At 41.4% G+C, this 10,265-nt stretch overlaps 1 protein-coding gene across 1 annotated transcript in view; it reads left to right on the top strand.

The window, feature by feature from the left end:
- Positions 1 to 10,265, top strand: part of galnt1 (UDP-N-acetyl-alpha-D-galactosamine:polypeptide N-acetylgalactosaminyltransferase 1) — a 154,136-nt gene that overhangs the window by 36,800 nt on the left and 107,071 nt on the right. The window lies entirely within an intron of this gene.

The following is a 10,265-nucleotide window of genomic DNA, read 5'->3' as shown; positions in this document are numbered from 1 at the left end:
ATGATGGTTGGAGGAAGAGCGCCTCATCTTCTGCCTAGGAACCCTCCAACCACAAGGCAGGAACGCGGGTTTCACCAGTTTCCTCATTTCCCCTCCCCCCACCTTGTCTCAGTCAAATCCATCGAATTCAGCACCGCCTTCCTAACCTGCAATCTTCTTCCTGACCTCTCCGCCCCCACCCCAGTCTGACCTATCACCCTCCCCTTGACCTCTTTCCACCTATGACATTTCCGACGCCCCTCCCCCAAGTCCCTCCTCCCTACCTTTTATCTTAGCCTGCTGGACAAACTTTCCTCATTCCTGAAGAAGGGCTTATGCCCGAAATGTCGATTCTCCTGTTCCCTGGATGCTGCCTGACCTGCTGCGCTTTTCCAGCAACACATTTTCAGCTGATCTCCAGCATCTGCAGACCTCACTTTCTCCGCATACAGAATACTGAATGGCCTGGACAGAGTAGATGTTTCTGTTGGTAGGAGAGGCTAGGACCTGAGGGCAGAGCTTTTAGAATGGAGATAAGGAGAAACTTCTTCAGCCAGAGAGTGGTGAATATATGGAATTCATTGCCAAGGAATGCTGTAGAGGCCAGGTCATGTAGAAAATTTAAGATGGAAATGGATAAGTTCCTGATTGTAAAAGGGATCAAGGGTTACGCGGAGCAAGTGGAGAATGGGGATAAGAAACCTATTGGCCACAGTTGAATGGCAGAACACGCAATGGACTGAATGGCCTAATTTCTGCTACTATGACTTATGGTCTGAAATGTGACTTGTTACTTTTTGGTAAGGCCAAACTACAGCTGGACTTGCATAGTTAAACAGTCAAACCGAGAGACCTGTGGTTGTAGGTACATAGTTTCTTGAAAGTGGTGTCACAGGTAGATAGGGTGGTGAAGAAGGCGTTTGGCAAGCTTGAGTTGAGATGTCATTTTGTGCCTGTACAAGATGCTTGTAAGGCCATATTTGGAGTACTGCGAACAATTCTGGCTGCTATACTATACAAAAGGATATTATTACACTGGGAAGGGTACAAAAAAGTTTTAGAATGTTATCAAGACTGGAGGATTTGAGTTAAGAAGAGGCTGGCCAGGCAGGGACATTTTTCCTTGTAACATAGGAGGTTGAAGGATGACTTTACAGAAGTTTATAAAATCATGAGGATCATAGAAAAGAAAATAACCATTCTTTTTCACCAGGTATGGGGAGTTCAAAATTAGAGGGCATATGTTTAGGGTGAAAGGATCTGAGGGGCAACTTTTTCATACAGAGGGTGCTGCTTTTCTGGAAAGAACATTTAAAATGCATTTGAACAGATACATGGACAGGAAAGGTAGAGAGGGATAGGAGCCCAAATGTTGGCAAGTGGAACTAGGTCAGTTTAGGAAAGCTGGTTAGTATGGATGAGTTGGGCTGAAAGGCCTGACCCACTGTATGTTGCTATGACTTAATAACCTTGATTTTTATTTGCTCGTTATTTTTGTTTGAACCCAGATTTTTTTCTTGTTACTGGGAAGCTCGATGAACCAGTTCCATGTATCAGTCATACTTCAGTTGAATTTCTCTTTCAACTCTGATCTGATGGACTAAACTCTTAGCCTAGACAGCGACACTCTTCTCTCATGTGTGAATTTTAAAAAATTCTTACTGGTGCAGCTTTTGTGGCATATTCAATTGAAGGCCCATGTTATTACTAGGTGCCTTCTCAACTGCTGCAGAGGAATTTGGAGTCATAGTCAGCCTTTCAATGGCATCACTAATGAAGCCCATAACAACATGGTTTTTAAAAATGTACGGCAAAATCTGTGAAGCGAATTTCATTGAAATGAAGCTTTTCGAGGAGGTATCGGCTCATGATAGTGTTGCTTTGGCTTTTGGAAAGTTTCAAGCAAGGGGCTGGAAAGACCCATCCATCCTCAACAGGTACTCGATCATAAACCTGTAATGTCTATGTATCTAGTAGCTCTCTAGCTGAACTGTGAATTACAAATAAAGGCAGGAATGTAAGTTGAATTAATTTGCTGTGTTAATTTCAGAATAATTCTCGTGAGCCATGGACAGCATAGAATCCACAACATGAGAATACTAATACTTTCCAAAATATAATGATGTCATTTAAGTATTACCTGTGATGGTTAGGCCAGCTCATTTATAATGATTGGTGCTCACCAACTAAAAGATACACTTTAGTGGCACTTGATATGTTCTATAAACTAATTGGCCAAAATTAAGATACAAGGGCAAAAGAATTCAGAAGAAGAGGTGCTGGAGGTCATAAAACATAAAGGTAGATACATCCATGGGAGCTGATCAGGTGTTTTCCAGAACTTTGTGGGAAGCTAGGAAGGAAATTGTTGGGTGCCTTGCTGAGATATTTGTATCATTGGCAACCACAGGTGAGATGCTGGAAGACTGGAGTTAGGATAAAGTGATGCTATTGTTTAAGATGGTAAGGAAAAGCCAGGGAGCTAAAGTCCAATGAGCCTGATGTCAGTGGTGGGTAAGTTGTTGGAGGGGATTCTGAGGGACAGAATTGACATGTATTTGGAAAGGCAGGAACTGAGTAGGGATTGTCAACATGAACTTTGTGTATGGGAAATCATGTCTCGTTAACTTGACTCAATTGTTTTGAAGAAGTGACAAAGAAGTTTGAAGGCAGAGCAGTGGACATGGTCTATATTGACTTCACCAAGAGACCTAGTGGTGCAGATTCATGGTTTGTTGAAAGTGGAGTCGAGTGTAAGGAGGGTGTTGAAGGCATTTGGTATGTTTGTCTTCATTAGTTGGAACATTTAGTATCGGAGATGGGAGGTCAAGTTATGGCTGTACAAAGCATTTGGTGAGACCAGTTCTGGAATATTGTGTACAATCATAGTCACCCTTCTATAGGAAAATATTCAATTGGAAAGGGTATGAAAAAGATTTACAAGGATTTTACGAGGACTGGAGGGTCTGAGTTATGGGGAGAGGCAGTATAGGCTGCCCACTCCCGAGCATCCGAGACTGAGAGATAGCCTTAAAGGTTTATAAAGTCATGAGGGGAAGGATAGGGTGAAGAGCCATGGTCTTTTTCCTGGGGTGGGGAGTCCAAAGCTAGAAGGGAAAGATTTACAAAGGACCTAAGGGGCAACTTCATGCAGAGGTGATGCGCATATGGAACAAGCTGCCAGAGGAAGTGGTGAAAGCGGGTACATTTACAATATTAAAAGGTATTTGGGTGGGTATATGAATCGGAAAGGTTTAGAGGGATATGGGCCAAATGCTGGCAAATGGGACTAGGTCAGATTGAGATGTCCATTGGTGCAGAGAAGCCAGACCTAAGGATCTTTACTGTATAACTCAATTACTATCATTTTATTGTCAGCTTGATTTCAAGAACTGGGAACAGTCTGCACATGACCAGAGCCCTTGATGCTAAACTGTCTATGCTAGATCACAAATCTGAGTAAGAGTGTCTTCCAATTGGTGCAGAAACGTTTCCTGCAAAAAAGACATTTCAATTGACCCTGTGTCAGAGAAATGCCACTAGCAACGCCCTTTTGGCATTGCCTTGTGCAAATAAGAACTTGGACCAATCAGAGGGTTTGCAACAGATGAGTTTAGACTTAATTACATAACCTTTCAATCATTTCGTGGCAACTAATCTTTTTCAGCTCTGTTTGTTTCCAAAAATAATCCTTTTGGCTTTCTTTTGTACTCACTCAAACTGTAGCTTTGACATTTCAAAATTGCATGCAATAATCCAGATACTGGATCCTAACTTCCTATTAACACAGTATAAACTGTTTTAGCAACTTACCAAGCAAACTCACAAGATTTTTAATTCTATTAATTAATTTTTCCTTTCTTCTGACTGGTTTTGCAATTTTACGTTTCCGTATGCTAGATCAAGTCCACTTTTAGACCGCTTGGAAACAATTCCATCCTTTGTAATTATTTAAGACATATATAGCCAGTAACAGTCCTGACATTGGACCTTGTGACAAAGTTAAGAAATGGCTGTTAACCAAAGGTTTATCTGAACAACACAAACTGTTCTGCAAGAAGAAAGGAATCAACACCACCCTACTTGACTATGTGAAATCCAGATTTTGCAATGCTCACCATCTCAGTTAAGCCCAGTTGACCTATAATTGTCTCCTAAAAATTTCAATGAACTGATTAAGCATGACTTGTTTTATTTCAAAACCAGGTCTGCCACCTCAAAATAATACTAATCCGTCAAGATAGTCATTTATGCAATCCTTCATACATTAAGCTGTTTCAAGTAAATTGAAGTATGCTTTACAGGTAATTTTTATGTATTATTTTGGACCTCTCTTTAACTAGTAAGTGTCATGCCTCACTGGTGTAGCAGACTAGAAAATGAGCACTGTTATTCCCAACATCATCGCAACTGTTGTTTGGTATGCTTGCCTTTATTGGTCAGTGCCTGAGAGAAAGTGAGGACTGCAGATGCTGGTGAATCTGAGTCGAAAAGTATGAGGCTGGAAAAGCACAGCAGGTCAGGCAGCATCCTGCTCCTCAGATACTGCATCCCCCGCTGTGCTTTTCCAGCACCACACTTTTTGACTGTATATTGGTTAGTGCATTGAGTACAGGAGTTGGGAGGTGATGTTTTGGCTATACAGGACATTGATTAGTCCACTTTTAGAATATGGTGTTCACTTCTGGTCTCCTTCCTATCGGAAAGATGTTGTGAAACTTGAAAAGGTTCAGAAAAGATTTACAAGGATGTTGATAGGGTTGGAGGATTTGAGCTATTGGGAGGGGCTGAATAGGCTGGGGCTATTTTACCTGGAGCATCAGAGGCTGAGGGGTGACCTTATAGAGGTTTATAAAATGCTGTGGGGAATGGATAGGATGAAAGCCAAAGTCTTTTCTACAGGGTAATGGAGTCCAAAACTAAAGGACATCATTTTAAGGTGAGAGTGGAAGGACTTAAAAGGGAAGTAAGGGGAACTTTTTCCCGCAGAGCATGGTGTGAGTATGGAATGAGCTCCCAGAGGAAATGGTGGAGGTTGGTACAATTACAACATTTAAAAGGTATCTGGATGGGTATTTGGATAGGAAGGCATTAGAGGGATATGGGCCAAATGCTGGCAGATGGGACTAGATTAATTTAGGATATGTGGTCGGCATGGACAAGTTTGACCGAAGGGTCCGTTTCCATACTGTATAGCTTGAAGACTCTAAAAGTTACATTTTGTAAAAGTCATCAAGATTTTCTGATTTTTACCAGCCTTTTCAACCCAGGTTAACAGAGCATGGACCAGATTTCTGTCCTTAATACGAATTGCTATTTATTACAAAGAAGTCAGTTCGAGATATTGGTAATCAATTATAAATGAATGACTAGCAGGTAGCTCATTCAACTGGTTAAAACTTGTACTGCCTCGTAAAACTTCTCCCTACACTCAGAGCTACAAAAACATGGTGTTTATTGGAGAGAGAAGCTGGAAAGAATGTTCAATGGCCTTTGTCCCATGGGTTCAATGCGATGATCCTTTGTTTTGCCAGGAATAGATGTTCCTCTCTTGCTCTCTCCCTCTCACAACAGCTTACAGCAACTGGTGAGAGAAAATTAAACTGGCTTTTTTTTTAATTGCAAGGAGAAAGGCAGCCTCTCTTTCTGGAAGTCCAAAGACTTTGAGCTATCCTGTTCATCCACTTAAGCTGTTCAGTTACTTGAACCAGTCACGTAATTTTTGGCTACCAGAAACATGTTATCATTGGTCTGTGGCATGGTTAACAGTTGCCAGTCAGTTGCTAGTTGTAGCTGAATGCACCAGTTGCTGCCAGTCCAGCTTTACTTAAGTTTTCCCCATTAGTTGAACAAGCAACAGTGTAACTAGCCCTTTCAATAACTGCTGGGAACTTGTGTATTTTTTTTAAAAATGCAGCAATGCCTTCCCCAATCCTTGGTTTTTAAAACTGTCCTTTTTTCCATGTTAGACCCCAATTTAACAAAAAGTCAAAAATGAGAAGGTTCAGCCTTTGCCACTTCCAATTCTCTGACTGAAGTCTGTTGCACTTGGGAAAATATTGAAGGGAGGTGTTCCAAACTCTTGAAACATTAACTCCAATTCCTCTCCTCACATGCTGCCAGACCTGCTGAGATTTTACAGCAATTTGTTTTTGTTTCAGAAATCAAGCATTCACAGTTCTTCTTGGCGTGAAGTCTTGTTTATTTAAAACTTGGCATTCTTGCAGAGTGCTAGAAAAATGGCTTTAGCAGCATGTCTCTCTTTTCAGCAATATTTTAGGTTCTGTGCCCCACCAAGTTGCTGTTTTGTTTTTCACTCGAAGATTTCAGAGACTACTTGTTTTGGAACTCTGAGATAGTATTTAACATGTGTCAGATAGGCTTTTAATATCAAGTAATGATTGTTTTATGTGTAGTATAAAATGGAATGTGATCCTTTGGCTTGTGCAGAGGCTTAGAATGTTGTCTGTTCATTTCTCTCTGATCTGGACTTCATTCAAACCATATTAAATGGATAACGTTTTCTGCCTGCGATGAAGGTTTCGCATGAACTGAGCTAGGCAGCTCAATCCAAGAACTCCTTACATACATTTAGGACACCACCCATGCCCTCCACCTTCTCCATGACTCTTGTTTTACTGGTCCGCAACCCTTTATCTTCACCATGGACATCTAAGCCCTATACGTGTCCATCTGTTATGGTGAAGGTCTCCAAACCCTCTGTTTCTTCCTCCCTCATCTACCCAACCAGTACCCATCCACTGACCCACTCATTCGATTGGCAGAACTCACCCCTACCCTCAACAACTTTTTCGAATCCTCCTATTTCCTTCACACCAAAGGAGTAGCCATGGACACCTACATGGGCACAAGATATGCCTGCCTCTTCGTAGGATATATGGGACAGACCATCTTCTGGGTTACACTAGCATCATCTTCTCTACTACGTTGATGACTGTATAGGCGCTACCTCCTGCTCCCACAAGGAGATTGAACAGTTCATCAACCTCACTAACACCTTCACCGGGACCATCTCAGACACCTCCCTCTCCTTCCTGGACCTCTCCATCTCCATTTCCGGTGACCAACTCAAAACTGATATCTATTTCAAACCCATTGATTACCACAAATACCTGGACTACACCTCCCACCCCCATCATAAAAATGCAATCCCTTACTCCCATGTGATCAACGATGCCTTCCAGTGCATCTCCTCCACTCTTCACACCTCTGCCCTTGAACCCCACCACCCGGTCCTCCCCTTCCACCTCAACAATCTCCGCATACAGCGCATGCACATTCTCCCTGTGTCTGCGTGGGTTTCCTCCGGGTGCTCTGGTTTCCTCCTACAGTCCAAAAATGTACAGGTTAGGTGAATTGGCCATGCTAAATTGCCCGTAGTGTTAGGTGAAGGGGTAAATGTAGGGGAATGGGTCAGGGTGGGTTGCCCTTCGGAGGGTCGGTGTGGACTTGTTGGGCTGAAGGGCCTGTTTCCACACTGTCAGGAATCTAATCTAAAAAAAATTATCCTCTGTCATTTCTGCCACCCCCAATCAGACCACACCATTAGAGATATATTTCCCTCCCCATTCCTATTTACATTCTGCAAAAGCCATTCTCCCTGTGACTCCCTCATTAGGTCCATGCCCCCAACCAACCCACCCTTCACACCCAGCACCTTCCCTTGTTTCAACAAAAGGTGTAAAACCTGCACCCACACCTCCCCTCTCACTTCTCTCCAAGGCATCAAAGGATCTTTTCACATCTGGCAGAGATTTTCCTACACATCCACCCACTTCGTCTACTGCGTCCCTTGCTCTTGATGTGGTCTCCTCTACATCGGGGAGACAGGACGCCAACTCGTGGAGTGTGCCAGGGAACTACACAACCCCCACCATCTTGTGGGAGACCAGTTCAACTTCCGTTTCACTCTCCCAAGGACAGGCAAATCCTGGGCCAAATCCAAGCCATCCGACAGCTGAAGGAAGAACACCTCAACTTCCGCCTTGGGACCTTTCAGCCACACTCTCTATTAACATCAACTTTGCTAGTTTCCAGCGCCACACTTAATTCAGTTCCCAAGGAATAAAATGATGCCGTATCAGAGGTTACAAGTTTGGAAAGGCAGTTGAGTGAAATAATAAATGTCTATTTATGTGCAGTTCGCTATTCTGTTTTTCTTACTTTGCCTTAATTCAAACTTGAAGAACAAAGTATGACTTCTCCTATAGATGTAGTTGACATGGGTAACTGATTGTAACTGTAACTGATGCATACACTGGATGAACATTTCATTTACTCAGTTACGTTAACTTGCTGATCAATATTTAAATATAAGCAGCTCTTGCTATGGTTTTTCATATCTTTTTCTTCTGTTACAAAGCATTTACTTGCCTGTATGCAATGATACATGTTCTTGTTTACTAAACTTTAACAGTACATGATCTTGATGGAGGGAATAGATGAGGTGACTGTAATTAATGTTGATGTGGATCTTCAAAAGGTGTTTGACAAAGTACCACATAATAGATTGTCAAGATTAAAACAGATTGTCTTAAGGAAACAGTGATAACACTAATTGGATGTTGAGTATAGTTTTGGGCACCACATTGTAGGCAGGTGTCCAGGCTGTGGAGAAGGCGCTGTTCGAGATTCACTTGAATAATATCAGGGATTTCAGTTGTGCGAAGGAAAGCTGGAGCTGTACTGTTTTAAAACTGGAGATTTGAGAGGTGTTCAAAGTCATCAAAGAAAGAAGGCAAAAGCTTTCCAGTGATAGAAGGGCATTAATTGGGGAGATAAATTCATGATGTTTGGCAAAAGAACCAAAGCCAGCATGGGGAAATTTTTACAAAGCAAGTTGTGATCTATAATTCACGTTTTCATAGGAAGTGGTGGAAGTAGCTTTATTAACTCTAACTCTATTCAAAGGGGGGAGAATTTTGAACGGCAATGTGGAAGATGGAGGTGGTGGGATTAATTGAAACACTGGCTAAATGACTACTACCTGTGCAGTTTCATTTTGGGATTCCAAGTAAATGAGAAATAGGAATGGAAGGATTTGATGTGAGAACATCTTGTGAAAGATAGCATTGTCCTGGACCAATCGAGCCTGACTGTATCCCCTGGTTTTAGATCCCTCAGCAAGGGAAACATGAAATTTGAATCAAATTATCTTTAATTTGTTTAAGTTTTTCTTTGTTATATCTTGAAGTAGTTGTTGGAGAATACTCAAACTGTCCTTGGTTTTGCTTACTGCACTAACTGTAAGTAGTAAATAAACTATTCACACTCATAATGCAGTTCAGCTCTGGTTTGAGAGGAATATCCTGCTGAACAATGCCACTTGTCCTCCACGCTGGTGATGGAGTATAGATTTATCAATCGTTTATCCAAGCATACTCGAGAAGAACATCATTCCTAACTAGAGTGGGATTGAAAAATTCAGTGTTCGTAAATCGTTATGGTCTTCATTAGCCAAGTTTTAATTTTTCTTCCTACAAAGGTAAAGAGATTTTTTTTATGTCATGGGTTTGTGTTGCTAATATATCCTTCACCCAATCAAGACTCCGTTAATCTTATCCTAGCCTTGTACCGTTTTTGTCCCATTGTTTATTAGTATCTATCTTGAAATCCCTTTGACTACAAGGCATCTCTGGGGTGTTCTGTTTGATGAGGAACAAGGTTTGCCTGCAGTTTTCTTTTTATGGTGTACAAGGTTTGCTTGGGGAATTGTTTACTGCTGGAGAAGAATAACTATTTAATCCTTGCATCCTAACTACTACTAATAATTGCAGGAAGTGATATGAGGATGGATCAGCAAAAGCCTGATCAGAGGTGGATTTTAAGCAACACCTTAAACAGGAGAAGCAAAAGTGGAAAGGAGAGAATTTCAGTGCTTAATGTATAAGCAACTCAAAGCATTGTTTTTCATTATAGACCAACTTTAAAAATAATGGACGTGAAAGAGGCCAGAACTGTTTAAACTTGTATAGAAGGGTTATAAGTTAGTGGTTTACCAAGGTAGGGAAGAATGAAATGAAAGCATTCTTAAAACAAGGAGAATACAAGGTTGAGTTACTGAATGTGGGATTTATTGCATTGTTATTGAACACAGGAAGTGATGTGATGGGCATCTATTGTGTTGGGATAAGGACAGTAGAGTTCAATGTTTAGTGTGGAAGGTGAAAATCTAGCCAAAACAAGCATTGAAATTATCAAAACCATAGGTAATAAAGTAGATAAGCTGAGGTAGAAGCAAAAGCGTTTACTATTGCATAGCTGGA

The sequence above is a fragment of the Chiloscyllium plagiosum genome, chromosome 5 (genome assembly GCF_004010195.1).
Source record: "Chiloscyllium plagiosum isolate BGI_BamShark_2017 chromosome 5, ASM401019v2, whole genome shotgun sequence".
NCBI classification, from domain to species: Eukaryota; Metazoa; Chordata; class Chondrichthyes; order Orectolobiformes; family Hemiscylliidae; genus Chiloscyllium; species Chiloscyllium plagiosum.
The sequence above is the reverse complement of the archived record's forward strand: the minus strand, read 5'-3'. Positions and strand labels throughout refer to the sequence as shown.